Raw genomic sequence first — 13,793 nt, 5'->3', positions numbered from 1 at the left:
AAAGAGTTTGGCACATTTTAAGTCAAATATAAGTGATGGTTGTTATGATTTGTATTATTTAATCGTTATAAATCTCTATGAAGTAGGGACTATGGTTATGTTCACTTTACAGATGAGGAAACTGAGCCTTCGAGACATGAAATGACTTTCTAAAAAAGCAAGTGTAGGCCTGCTCAAAGGAGCCTATCCTCCAGGTGAGTCACAAGGGAGGCCCTGAGGGCAGGAAGCAACCCTCACCTTCCCAAGAGGAATAAATCCCAAGAGGAAAGCTGTCAATGAATCTGTAAGTAATGGCCTGGAAGGGTGTGCCGGGAATCCTAAACTTGAGTTTACAGCAGCCCTGTCTGCCTCCAGATGGCTCCCACAGTCACAACCCCGGCAGACAATCAAAGGGCAGAGGAATTTCCAGAGCAGAAACTAGCCCTGGAAGCACCAAATTAGGGAGAAAAGAATCCGATTGCTTAATTGAAAATTTATAAAAATATGTACAATTATGAGTCCATTACGTGGTGAGGCACAACCCCCCACTGGAGAGTGATTTAACTGCCGCTAGCTTTCCGCTCTGCATAGCTGAGTCTCCGGGGGGCCATTGCTCTAGCAGTTTGGCTACCTCAGCTGCTACTGCACCTCCTCATTTTCTTCCACTCCCGAGTCTCGAGTGGTGTGACTTGGGAAGCCAACCCTGTCTTTTGTAAAGCCTGCCATTTCGCCTATGTAGCTGGTAAGCGCTGGTGATTTATGTCTGGGAGTCTGTTTAACTGGGGTTTCTGCCTGCCTGAAGCTTCCAGTGATAATAGCCCTCCTAATTAACTCTGTTATTCTTTATTCCTCGCCCTCTGAGCTTCCTTTGAAACTCTCCCAACTTTCGATGACTCAGAGTTTTAGAGAAGCATTTTCCTGTGTAGGAATTTCACCTAGGCTCCATCCAGTCCTTCAAGTGTCACATCAGCACCTGCACCCACATGAACTTTGTGCTGAACCCCAGTGTTCCAGTAGAGAATTGTCTCCATGTATCACAATTACACAGGCTTGAGCTAAACGACTCTGTGGCAATCCACTGGGAAAATTCATCGGCTCAAGAGCTTATAAATGGACTTAATTTACCCTGCTTAAAGAAAGTGTACCTGTGCCCGTTGACTCCTAAATGGATGGTGTGCTGAGCTAAAGCAATGAGATTCTGAATGAAAAAGTCCCCAAGAGCAAAAAGGGAAAGCTCTGAGCTAGCGTTGCAAACAAAGTGCCTCCCTGTACCTCTGAGATGCAGTTAGGAGCTGGTTTGACATAGATTTAGAGAGGAGACATGCCGTACCATTCCCAGGCATGATTTCCTGACTATGGGGGTTTGGATCATTTACATATGGAATAGATGCTGCTGTAACTTTAGAGTGCTCTAGGCTGATGTGGCAGACGGCAAGGGAACCTTCATGGAAACTATTCCAAGATACTTTCCCATGATTCGTGGTGGGTGAATGGATGGAGTGAGATAACTCTATTTCAATAATATGATCAAGGGAAGCCTGGAGGTTATGTTGCCTTATTGGGATCTTGGTAACATGAGTAAGTGAAGCAAAATCGATTTCCAAGTAGATAAGACACATATATCTCTGATTCATTAGGGCTCCGTACCATGGCACGCTTGTATTTTTTTTAACCTGGCTCTGGTTACTCCCACTAGGTTTTTACAGCACAAACTAAGAAGTATAAGACCCTTTTCAGTGTTTTATTCTCCTTACTTTATCGTCTTTAATCTGTTGTTCTGAATCATTGATATATGTGCTGAAGCTCATGGAAGGTTCACACACTCTGGTAAAGTCACCTCACTTCTCTTGGTCTCCATACACTACTCAGCAAAATGGCGGTGATGCCCATTGATATTACTATGCTATACTCTGAGGGACAAAGAAACCTTGGTTCTTGCCTCTGAGTATGATGAGCGAAACAGACAAAAACTGTTTTAGGGGACAAAGTCAGATTGTAACAGGATGAAGGGTTAAACAGGATGTGAAAATGTATAGGGGAATTGGGAAACAGGGACATTTGGAAGGATTGTTGGGTACCTGTGGGGATATCTATTAGGGCCTAACATAGTTTGGAGGGTGATTTTTCAGAGCACCAGAACATTTGTTTGATTTTTAAAAATCCAATTATGGTCAGTGGCCCAAATGTAGGAATAGAGGAGTGGGTGATTGGATTGACTAAAGGCTAAAGATTTTCAAGACGATTTTGGTAGAATTGCCTAAGGAGCCGATGGATTTAAAGGTATTGGCAAAAGAGTGTTTAAAGATTGAATTGCAAACTTGAGGCAGGAGAGGGAAGAAAGTGAAGCCAGAAATGGACCGATAGGCTGATGAAAATGGAAGTCTCACAGCCTGAGGAACTTAGTGAAAATGGAGAACAGAAGTGGGAGTAATGGAGTGAGTTTAACAAACAAGAGATAGTACTCAAAGAAGGAGCTCTTGGCGTTCAACGGTTCTGAAGTGGAGCAGTTCTGGTGGGAGATGACATCCACCATGTGGCCCTGGGAGTAGCTTTCTGAAATAGAATGGAGGACGAAATCCTCATGGTAGAAGAGGTCAAAGAACCGTGCACAGCAGTAGTAGGCTTGCAGCATAAATAAGACCCACAGGTTGATGGATGGAGTTGGGCTAGAGAGACCCACTGAGACTGTGGTGCCAAAGACCACAGAGAACATTGGTGAGTGGTCTAGGGGCCAAGAGAAGACAGTGATGAAGAAAGAGAGAAAAACATATATCCTGATCCCTGAGGAGAGTCTTCTGTAAGGGAGTGGAAGGCAGCACTGTGAGGTTAGAGTAATTCATTGTTAAAATATTTTAGCCACTCTAGTGCCCAGAACAGAAACTTCTAAATTAAGCGAGGGTGAAGTAAGGAAATGATGTGGTGGTTTGTGAAAGCCTCCTTGGAAAAACACTAGGTTCAATGTTCACACTCTAAACCAACGCAATCATTATCCTTGCAACCTATTGATGTAGAATGTAAGAGTAGAGTGGCTTGCAGTGGGTCCTCATGCTTGTCCTGTGGGATAAGGGAGTTCAATCATCCCATTTGCAAAGGAGAGAATAGACAAGGGTTCTGTGGTCAGATTTTAAAGCAAAGCTATTGATTGAACTCTCTTTAATTGGCTATCACTTTCTAATTGGCTGATGATGTACAGGCCCCTTGAAACTCCCAAGAGAATTTCCAGGAATCTGGGCTGCACAGTAGTGACAAATGATAACTTCAATAACCTTGTTTCTTTGCTAAGGGCAGCCACTGGTCAACTTTATAGGACTGTTTTGTGGGGCTTTTTCCATTACTTTCAGTTAAGGACTTTGAGATATTTGCACCATCAGTGATTTTGATCATTAGAACACAATTGACTTACTATTTGTATTTATTTTTTACTTATTTATAGCTAAGGATACTGAGATTTTAGATGCTTGGATAATAAGCATTTATATTTGTTATCACTCCTGTATTTGTCTATTTACCACCTTCAAAAATATCATGTCCCTTACTTTGTTGAATTTATCAACATTGCCCTATGCTGTTAAGGAAAAATTTTCCATTTCCAGATTTCACAATGGATTTTGCATCCAGTCATGGATTTCGGCACTGGCAAGATCAAGCTATTTTGGAAAAATAGTGTCCTGGACAATTAACAAGGTTGTATAGTTTTGATAGTGAGATGTGTGTAGAAAATGCTGGAATGGACTCTAGAGTTTTCTCTGTAGACAGCCATACCTAAAGGTTATTTTCTTCTTCTCTAAGAGAGGACATTGTTTGGATCTGTTTCTCAGAATTCCTTTGTCTTTTTCTCTTGTCTTTCTTCTGTTGTCCTTCAGATCAGACAAATAAACTATTGGAAATATATAATCATCTCATTTGCAGGCAAATGATTCTGGCCCCAAATTGTTATGAGTGAGTATGTATTTTTAAAAAGATTCTTAGCTTGCTCTGAGATGGGAGGTTTTGTTTTCTGTACAGACTACCCATAGAGCAAGCGCCGCCTTGCATTAGTGACTTTGGAGTGCTTGGCTGAATGAGAACATGGCTGCTCCGCACTGTATTCACTGTAGTGTTTTCTATTGATATAAATTTCTAGAATTCAGGCTTTGCCTGCACTCAGGCACTATGTAGTTCTATTTGGCAGATGCATCTGAAGCCCTTAATATTTTGGAGAACTTCAGAGTTGAAGGGAGCCAACAAATTCCATTAAATCACCTCTTAATTGGTTTCTCTTTCCACTCTCTCCCAATCCATGCCCTGGGTGTTTGTGGGATTCTTCCTGATTTGATTCTCTGCATTTTTCTCTAGTAGCAGCAGGACTCCCTCAGGTGCCCCCTGAGAGTTTTACTCCCTCAGTGTTTCCTCAGTGTATTCTCAGATGAGACTGTGACAGATGCCCACAGGAGTCCTCAGACAGGGGGAGATGAGGTGCCTCTTCACACCTCTCTGCAGTTTCACACTTGCACACGGATGCTTCCTTGAACACCCGCAGCCCATCTGTTCTTACATCGGCCCTATAAAACTAGATATCATTATTAATAGCATATTTCCCCTAAATTTTCTTTATTGGCAAATTACTTGCAAGTTGCTGCCTCTTCTTTCTCAGGTAGGTCGGGTGAGTACTAGAGAAAATAATTCAGATAGTGGTACCTCTGAAATTCGATCTCTGAGATGCATTCAGGTATAATCATACTCTTCCCATTATACTGGTCTTCCAAGAAGGTGATAAACGTGCCAGATAGAGAACAGTACTGAAGGATCTTGTGCTGTTTGCACTCAGAGGCGTCTGCTTTTACCTTGGTGCAATTTGATGCAACAGAGCTCTTGTTACAAAGTTCCCTTGGTGGGGCAGAGTCATCATGAAATGTTTAGGTGCAGTGGGGGCCTCAGAGGCTGATTCAGAGTGTTTGTCTGACATTCAGTTCTTCTCGTGGTCCTGAGGCTTAATGGGTTTACATTTGGATTGGTTGCTTGGACCCTTTACCAGCATCAAAACAAATGCAGGCAATATTAAGTGCTGTGTGCTGAATTTGGCCATTATATTCCAGTTTGAATCAACCTATACTTCTGGGTCAAGTTTCTATAGTATTGCTTTCTGTGCCTTTTGACCCTTCAGAGAGAGCTACTGTTTTGTTTCCTCTGTCTTTAGTCTGTTCTAAGCTCTGTCCCCATCCCCACAATTATTCCCATTTCATCAGGTCTCTGGGAGTTGCACTTTTCCTCTGCAGCATCTTTAAACACTCTTCTCCTCAATTTACTATTTTTGATTTAAAAAAATACAAAATACTTTAAATATGATAATTCTAATAGAAATATTTACTTTGATGCAGTGATGTTCTACTCAACCACCCATTGCTAGATTTTGTTGGACAACTATATTACAAACTATAAAACTGGAAGTGTTCACATTTATCACCCCCTTTTCTCATTTTAGATTCCTTTCTTCCCTTTTGCTCTCTTTTCCCCCCCCATCCCCATTCTCCCTTTCTTTTAACCTTTAGCTGGCTCTTTTCCATATTTCTCTTTGTTGCAAAAAGATTAAACTTGCTTGACTAGGTTCTGAGTCAGCAAAGCTGTGAAGCAAAAGATAAAGCATCTTTTTTTTTAACCTCCATTTTTCTTCTAATGTTCCTTTATCGAGAGGTCTTTAAAAACCTTTCTCAATGCCTGTTATTTTACACTGGTAGTTTCTTTGGTGTCATCATATCTTGATGCCTTCTCCATGACGGGATCTTGGCTGCACCACTGCCCTCTCCTCAGAGCCCTTATGTTTCCTCCCTGCATTTCTTTCTTTCTTTTTTCCCTACACTTTAACAGAAGACCTGAATAAGACACCAAACCTAAGAACTCAGAAAACTTTATGTTTTCTTCATGTCTTAAATATTTCCCCTTGGATTACCATGGAAATCTAGATTTTTTTTTCAACTAAACAGAAAGCCAGACTTCAAATGACAGCCTTAAGGGAATGATCAGCCTCTAATAGGAAGCACTGACCAATCTCCTACATTTTATAAGCTTAGCTTTGCTATAAATAATGTTTTTTGTATCCAGCATTGAGGGTGGGCTGAAGAGACATCATCTGCTTTCAACATTAAAAAATAAACTTAATGAGCAGAGAAGAAAATCCTCCAGTTCTAACATAAATGGTAGTCCAGTGGTTTTTAAACCTGTTTTAACTTCTGGCCAGCTATTTTTTGAATATGTCTGGCTTGACAATAAGGAATAGAGTATATCATAGGGTGTGGAGAAAAGGGAACCTTCCTATACTGTTGGTAGGAATGTAGTTTGGTGCAGCCATTATGGAAAACGGTATGGAGATCCCTTAAAAAAACTAAAAATAGACTTACCCTATGATCCAGCAATTCCACTCCTGGGCATACATCTGGAGGAAATTCTAATTCAAAAAGATACATGTACCCCAGTGTTCACAGTGGCACTATTTACAGTAGCCAAGACATGGAAACAACCAAAATGTCCATTGACAGATGACTGGATGAAGAAGTTGTGGTATATTTATACAATGGAATACTATTCAGCCATAAAAAAGAATAAATAATGCCATTTGCAGCAACATGGATGGATCTGGAGATTGTCATACTAGATGAAGTAAGCCAGGAAGAGGAAAAAATACCACATGATATCACTTATATGTGGAATCTAAAAAAATGACACAAATGAACTTATTTACAAAACAGAAACAGACTCATAGACATAGAAAACTTATTGTTTCTGGGGAGGGGGGATTGGGATGGGAAGAGATAAATTGGGAGTTTAGGATTTGTAGATACTAACTACTATATATAAAATAGACAAAAAATAAGGTTCTACTGTATAGCATGGGGAGCTATATTCAATATCTTGTAGTAACTTATAATGAAAAAGAATATAAAAGGAATATATGTATATATTTATATGACTGAAACATTATTTTGTACACCAGAAATTGACACACATTGTAAACCTACTGTATCTCAATCAAAAAAAGAAAAAAAAGGAATAGATCATCTCATAATGAGATAGAAGAGCCTTGGGGATCAGAGTGTGAGTTCTGGCATCACCATAGGTCTATATTCAAATCCTAACTCTGCAACTTTCTAGTTACGTGATCTTGTGCAAGTGAGTTACTATCTTCTCTTAGTCAGTTTCTTCATCTGTAAAATGGGAATTAATTATAGTACCTCATCTCACAAGATTGAGAATTATATAGATGAAATATATATAAGTGCATATGTGTGGCACATGTTAAATTTCATGTTTATGATAATTTTATAGATTTCTCATGAGGTAATAGTGCATTATAATGCAATTAAAATGTGCTGAAATTTGTAATTGAAGTTACAATTCAGATTTCAGTAGGATCTCTTTCTTGTGAACATAAAAATAAAAATTCTCAGATAGGTGGATGGTTGCCTGTGTAGTTTTCTCCATCTGAAGCTTCTTATTTTGTGATCTTGGCCTTTTAAACTCAATATACTTTCCAGATGTGAATTTCCAGCCCTCAGTCTCTCTTAGACTGTGTTAACTTTCTATGGGTGAGATGGGCCTTCTTTCCCACCCCAACTTTCCTTGTATGTATGTGGAGGACTGAGCATTGACAATGATTTCTGAATGGTCTGTAGCACGGTCCTTTGAGGGATTGTTTTAAGGGTTTACAGAGCTTTACAATGTCCACCACTGCTTCCGATTTTATAGTCCAGTCAACATTTTCTCATTATGATGCATTTTCTAGTATCTTTAATGAGAAAATGGATCAGATTTGGATTGGAATAACCATCACCATGGAAACAGTAGTATATTGAGAATCACCTACTATAATGTTCCTGACTGGTTTTTCTGCTGCGAGATTCCAAGGTGCTAAAGCTCTAGACAGCCTTTATGCAATTTCCTTTTACCCTCCAGGTATTATGGCCATAGGAGCCTTATCTTAAAAGTGTCTGGGTTGGGAGGAGCACTTTCTTATTTTGTTAATGTTTGTCTTTGAAATTTCAGATTTTTTGGCTTTGAGCAAGCATCTTAATGGACAACTGAGAAGGGGTTCCTTTGTTAGAATTCCGTATGACTCTTTTTCCTTTCAGCTGAAAGTAATGCCTAGATATCCTCCATTCTATTTTGAGAGGTTTGCATCTATCTCCTCTCTCTCTCTCTCCCCCTTTCATATATTGTACCATAGCTCTTCTCAAATTTTAATATACATAGATCTGAGGTAGGGACTGAGATTCTGCATTTCTAATAAGCTCCTAGGGTATTTTGATATTGCTGCTTAATGGACCACCCTCTGGTGAGTAAGAAAGGATGTAAGAGATAATGGTGGTACCCCACCCATGCTTATTGACACTCACTTCTACACACTAGAGGTTGCTTACTGCTGACACCTTTGATTCTCTGATGATGTTTTGCTCTTGCCTGTGGGAGCACTTGTTCTGTATGCAGGGCAAGCTTGAAGTGATTAGAGCGCCAGAGAGCTGATAGCCTTAGAAACAGCCCTTAACCAATGTCTGATGGGAGTTTTGTGAATAAATATTCCAGTTTCCTTGTCTCTCAGCAGGGACAAATTTCTCCAGATTTCCACATCAAGACTGAGCACCTTTTGTCATCATTTATTGACTTCTTTTCCTTCCCTACCTCACCTCCCCATTCTCTATGAGTGGGAATCAGCTCCCAAAAGACTTACTGCATTTGAGTTTTATCTTAGGATCTGCTCCTGGGGGAACTCTAACCAGTAACTTTGCTAAATATATATTTACATATATAATATGTATACTTGACCTTTACCTTAAACACTACTGTATTTGGCTTGATAAATCAAATTATGTTAACTAATAATTCATAGGTTTGACCTTCCAGTGTCTGGTGATAAGAATCCATATTAAGGAACATAAGAAATCTCTGAGTTGGAGTTCACTAGTCTTAGCAATTTCATAGAAACATGATAATGTTACTGGGAAAAAGAAAATAAGGATTACCTTGGTTCTTCGTCACCCGAAAAAAAAGAATTTTTGATGAGAGACAAAAACCATGATATAAACAAGATTTTTATTAGTGAAGTAAAAAAATAGTAAAAGATAGTACACTCCCAAGAATTGGGAGTTGACCAATCCAAGAGAGGAAAAATGGCCCATTCCCTCGTTTTTCCTGTTTTTATATCCTGGTTTTGTGATTGATTGATTGATTGATTGACAACTCAGGTTCCCTGCACTCTAGTTGACTGACAGCTCAGGTTCCTTGTGCTCTGGACTGTTCCTTTCCCCTTGTTTTCCCCCTGCCCAGTGCTCGTTTCTATCTAAACTACCTAACATTAATACTGGCTTTCAGTACCTGGTACAACCCCAGTCAGCTTCAAAATATCAGGGGAGAATTATTTGGAAAAATGTTTAAATGCAAGGGAATGATTAATTTTATGTATCTAAACTCAGTGTATTTCATGTCAACAAGGATACTCATGAATTGAGTACACTGCACACATTAGGAAAATAAAATCCTAAATGAGTCTTTAAGGGTAACCTTTGGCCAGCTGGACTGTCACTCACAAAGGTGACTTTTGTACTAAAAATCCCATTTGAGTCCCAATTTAGTATTCAATTGTCACTAAAGTTGCTAACAGTGTAACTGCATAGCATCTTCCTAGAACAACTTCTTTAGTCTAATGGGAGTTTGATAATTAAACATTAACGTTCTGCAGAGGTGGCCTCCCCCATTGCCCATATTAGAAGCTCACTGATATTTTACACTGCAGTAGGAGTTGGGGGTGGTAGATTGCCAAGCTTTGGATGCATAACTAGCCTTATTTTACCAAGGGTTGCCTGGAGAAGTAAGTGCTCAAATGCCTGTTTTGACTATCAGCGCTAACATGCAGTTGAAATTGTGTGGACCTCTTAAAACATTGTTTATGGCAAAGCTATAGCTAAAGTTGTAAAGATAGACCTTTAGCTTCATATAACACTTTGCCACTTTTAAAGAGCAGTTTCCCATATTATCTGATGTAAAATACCTCGATATTTTAGATAGACAATTAAAAATTCTTTGAATGTTGACATTAACAAGGAATGGATGGCCAGATTGAAACAGTACTCCTCCCCCCTCCCTCCACAAGACTAATGAGGCATCAGGGAGAAAGTTAAGGGTCATGCCTCAACTTTGGTTTAGGCTTCTCTCCTTCTCATTCATCTAATTTTATGCAGACCAGGTTCATCACGCCCTAGTAACTTTAATGAGAGCCTATCCCTAACCCTACCCTACCCTCTAGCTCTCAACTCCTGTGGTGGCTCCAAAATTTCTCTACAGGAAGAGCTAAGGAGATATTATCTATTGGTTGTGGGTCTAGGAGACTCGCCTTAAAATTGTGTTTAGCAGTATCCTCTTTTAACTTAGGTTGTATGTTGCATATTAATTTAAAAAATTTCCAAGTCTTCCAAAGGCATTTTTATTCAAATAACATGAGATTTTCTTCTTATTCTTTTCTAACTTTATTTGGAGTGCCCTGGGGAAGGGCTAGCCCAAGCCATCTCTTTTGTGACATCATGAGCAACCTCAAGCCCTAATTAGTTTTCCAGAATCTGTTTTGCATTATAGATCCATGTTAATCCTTTGATTTCTGTTTCCTGTGAAGTCTGCTGCTGCTGTTTGCTGAGTGATTGTGTAACACTCTACCAGGCATATATCCCTCCATTACTCTTTTTCATCAATTTTGGCTTTTTGGTTGAAGGGAGCAGCTTTCAAAAGACCATTCAGATCCTCTGTGTTTCTTGCGTTCTTAGGCTGGCCTTCTGTTAAACTTTTATAAAAGTGCTTTCTGGAGAGCCCATATAGGAGCCTCTTCCACATCCATGTGCAGGTCTTCCTTACATCACCAACTCCAGATTTTTTTAAATTTATTTTTTAATTAAAAAAATTTTTAATATTCATTTTCATATTCTTTTTCATTAAAGGTTATTATTACAAGATATTGAATTAGTTCCCTGTGCTATACAGAAGAATTTTTTAATCTATTTTTATATATAGTAGTTAATATTTGCAAATCTCGAACTCCCAAATTTATCCATCCTAGCCCCCTTTCCCCAGGTAACCATAAGATTGTTTACTATGTCTGCAAGTCTGTTTCTGCTCTGTAGATGAGTTCATTAGTGTCTTCTTTCTTCTCTTTTTAGATTCCACATATGAGTGATATCATATGGTATTTTTCTTTCTCTTTTTGACTTACTTCACTTAGAATGATGATCTCCAGATCTATCCATGTTGCTGCAAATGGGATTATTTTATTCTTTTTAATGGCTGGATAGTAGTCCATTGTATAAATATACCACAACTTCTTTATCCATTCATCTGTCGATGGACATTTAGGTTGTTTCCATGCCTTGGCTATTGTAAATAGTGCTTCTGTGAACACATGGATGCATGTGTCTTTTCGAATTATAGTTTTCTCTGGATATATGCCCAGGAGTGGGATTGCTGGATCATATGGTAAATCTATTTTTCATTTTTTACCAACTCCAGATTTTGATGAATGTTATATAAATTGAAATGAGAAACATGTCTTTCACTGATTCTTAGGACACATTAAACAGGATCTGATTACACAAAAAGAGGTGCTGCCCAGTTGGCTTGCTTGATAGGACAGATGCTTATAATTATTTGGAATATAAATATAGAAGCAAATAGACCTATTTACCAGTATATTGCATACAGTGCTCTCTCTCTAACCAATGATACTATTAAAGAAGTGTTGTAGAATCTTTGGCTTTTGTATTTTCATGATATACATAGATCCCAATGGATGGTTTATGTAAGAATTATGATTTCGACTTGCTTTCAGTATCAATCGACTATATAGGAATTTGGTACACTGTAGGGCAATGGTGCTGGGGATTTCCCCCACTTTTTCATGTAGGTAAATGAATAAAGATTAAGAAAGATTCTTAAGAACACATTATGAAAAGACCAATTTACTAAGCACACAGCTGGAGCTTAATAGTTCTTTACTGAAATGTCAGAAATTGCTGTGCAGTGTAGATATCCCATTCATAAACCTATTTCTTTTGTACCTGTCCCATCACTGAGAGAGATCCTTATCTGTTGCCAGACATATTCTGAAGACTGTTGCTTTGTTTCAATCACTTTTTAAATACCCACCACAATCAAAGGGAAAAAGAGTCTCACAAAAATATTACTGGAGTTATCAATTTAGAACTCATCCATGTGGAAATTAAGCATTACTCTGGCTATCCTTTCCAAATCATTTTGCAAAGGGGTAGGAAAGCGTATGCCCTGACAACAACATTTCTTGGATTCTCCCTGATTGTGTACTATTTTCAGTACCTCAAAAGTCAGTGGAGGTATATAAAAAAAACAACAAGAACCAAATATAAAGCACAGGGAGCTATATTCAATTTCTTATAATAACATATAATGGAAAATAATCTATAAAGGAAAAACATATATGTATGTACATGTATAAGTGAATCACTTTGCTGTACACTTGAAACTAACTTTGTTAATCAACTACACTTCATAAAATTTAAAAAAGAATCAGTGGAGGGGCATTTAAAATTTTTTTATTGAAGTGTAGTTGGTTTACAACGTTGTGTTAATTTCTGGTGTACAGCAGTGATTCAATCATACATATCAATATAGATATATATATTCCTTTTCATATTCTTTTTCATTATAGGCTATTAAAAAGTTTTGAATATAGTTCTATCTTATGCCAGTTTCCCTGGCCCTCCCTATAGGTCACTACAGTTTCCTCCAATAAGAAGATATTGATTTGATATGGTATAAAGGATAGAAACAACAAACCAGTTTGAGAGAGGGTTGGGATGTGAAGAATGAAGGGAAACTGCACCTTCCTGGAACGATGGTAATAAACAATATGGTCCCTGTTTTTTGACAGAGTTCAGAGGAGATCAGAGCAGGGCTTGGTCGGGGGCAGTGACCCTGTGTGAGTGCCAGGAAATGTGCCCCAAGTTGATAAATTGCCGTGGTTTTATATAACATCATAGATTTGTCAGAATTTGATCATTTTGCTGCTCCAAGAATCAAACAAACCACTACCACAACAAACAGTCCTTTTGAAAGCAAGGATGTTCTTGGCAATATAAACAGGTGCAACAAGGGCAAGATCTTTCAGCAGCTTCACTCCTTACAGCAGCCAAACAGATGCATTACCTACGCGAGATTTCCTCTGTTCCTTTTTGCTGCTCTGGCCAGATCTGGGACTGTTTAATAACATGAATGATTACACTCTAACATTTTCGTGGAATCTTGTCAGCAGGGCAATAAAGAGTCCTGTGCTGCAAAAGGTGAGGTAACAGCTCAGAATGCTTTATTTCATGTTCAACATTCCTTCCAAAAAAGAGAATATATTAAAAAACAAAGCCCAGCAATAGAAATGATTAGGCAAATGAGAAATATCTGGAAGAGAGAAGATTTAAACACTCGAGGCTGTTTCCATTTTGAAAAGAGAGGAGGGATTGGGGGAGACATGAGGGAACATGATTAACGATAGAAGGATGACAGAGTGGTACCTTTATTACTGCTTTCCTATGATGTGGGAATAAAAGAATGTTTTGTGAAATTAAACAGCAACCATCCTGGAAGAAAAGCTCAAAGCCAGTTCTTTTCCATGTGTCACATGAAATAAATGAGGGCATTTATGTTACTTAGCATGTCAACACATTTTTTTTCCTTTTGCTAGGTTTTCTTTAGGTAAATTAAATGCCATGAGTAGGTACAGTAGCAGGGCTCAACTTACCAGGGCCATTAATCTTCATGCCTCAGGTTGGACAATTCAT

The sequence above is a fragment of the Vicugna pacos genome, chromosome X, assembly GCF_048564905.1.
Source record: "Vicugna pacos chromosome X, VicPac4, whole genome shotgun sequence".
Taxonomy (NCBI): Eukaryota; Metazoa; Chordata; class Mammalia; order Artiodactyla; family Camelidae; genus Vicugna; species Vicugna pacos.
Note: the sequence above shows the minus strand (reverse complement) of the source record.